Source organism: Sinocyclocheilus anshuiensis, unplaced genomic scaffold, assembly GCF_001515605.1.
Source record: "Sinocyclocheilus anshuiensis isolate Anshui unplaced genomic scaffold, SAMN03320099.WGS_v1.1 scaffold369, whole genome shotgun sequence".
Classification (NCBI taxonomy): Eukaryota; Metazoa; Chordata; class Actinopteri; order Cypriniformes; family Cyprinidae; genus Sinocyclocheilus; species Sinocyclocheilus anshuiensis.
In genome coordinates this window covers 581,798-583,069 of record NW_015540935.1, presented here as the reverse complement: position 1 = coordinate 583,069, position 1,272 = coordinate 581,798, and the positions used below count along the sequence as shown (strand labels likewise).

Genomic DNA, 1,272 nt, shown 5'->3' with positions numbered 1-1,272 from the left:
CTTACTGCTGAAAATGAGATAATTTACTGTGAAATCAGTTTTCTCTCAGGTGCTTCGCCGGTGTAAGCTTCACTTTGAATACTTCTGCATCACTCGTCAGCGTAGTCCATGGCAGCTTCAGAATAGTGGATTCATTTTATTTTTTTCCCCTAAGTCAGTGTTTCTCAACCCTGGTCCTGAGCGCCCCCCAACACTGCATATTTTGTATGTCTCCCTTATCTGACACACCTATTTCAGGTCCTGGAGTTTCTTTTAATGAGCTAATGAGTTGAATCAGGTGTTTGATTAGGGAGACCCAAAATGTGCAGTGCTGGGGGGCGCCCAGGACAAGGGTTGAGAAACACTGCCTTAAGTAGAACCATGTCCGAAACTGCATATTACTCCTATTTCTACAGAAAGTCACGACACAGACTACTTTACATCCATTTCTACAGTATTAGAAGATTGCACTAAACCGCACTATCATCAAATGGCAAGAACCATCATAAAGACATATTTCTTCCATTCAAGTGGCATGTTGGTCTGAGAAAATTCAGCTTTATTTACATAGTATAAAAACAAAAAAAAAAGTGACAATTTGGAAAGTAAACTTTTTGTGGGTTTAACATTTTTATTAACATTAAATGTACAGCCTTTGGAAGGGTGGTGCATTTACAAATTGCCAGGACTGAACCTCAGCGCAATGGATCAGTCAGAGCATCCTTTAGTCCTTGCAGAGCCTCCGAGCCTGATGACTGACAGCCTGCCAAACACACACCTAATCAAGGCTGCAAGAATTTGAAAATAAACTATTAATGGTGAAATGCTGGAATCATGCAAGTATGCAATCATTAAAAACAGCCTTATTTATTTTCACAGGCTTCTAAGCTGTAGGCCTTGAACAAAAATTTATATTTCTGCAGTATGTAGTTTATACATGTTTTCTGTACACATTCAATACCAAAAAGTGCAGTATATTTTAGTATGCCATGCAGAACACTGTATCCCACAATGCTGATTTAAAGAGGCAAAATAACACTTTTGTGGAGCTAAACATGCAGCTAGGTCAGTTTGGTACCCAAGGTCTGTCTGACCGACCGGCAGCTGCTTTTAAACGTGCTGTTAATATGGCCGAGAATGTGGACAATCACATATTTCTTGAGCAAAATCCCATTATTGGTGAAGCATCAGTGTAAACACAGTTGGTTTGCATCTGTCTAAATGTAAACGTTGAAGGGAAGAAATAAACTTGCACTTTACATTCTCACACACACACACACACACACGAAACTG

The 1,272-nt window shown here is 39.6% G+C and overlaps 1 protein-coding gene across 1 annotated transcript in view; it reads right to left on the bottom strand.

Annotated features, from left to right (window-relative positions):
* Positions 1-495: 495 nt before the first annotated feature.
* LOC107689537 (uncharacterized) overlaps positions 496-1,272 on the bottom strand; it is a 3,776-nt gene continuing 2,999 nt past the window's right edge. The window contains exon 5 of the mRNA XM_016487553.1: positions 496-767. The gene's annotated coding sequence lies outside the window, so the exon portion shown is untranslated. The remainder of the gene's footprint in view (positions 768-1,272) is intronic.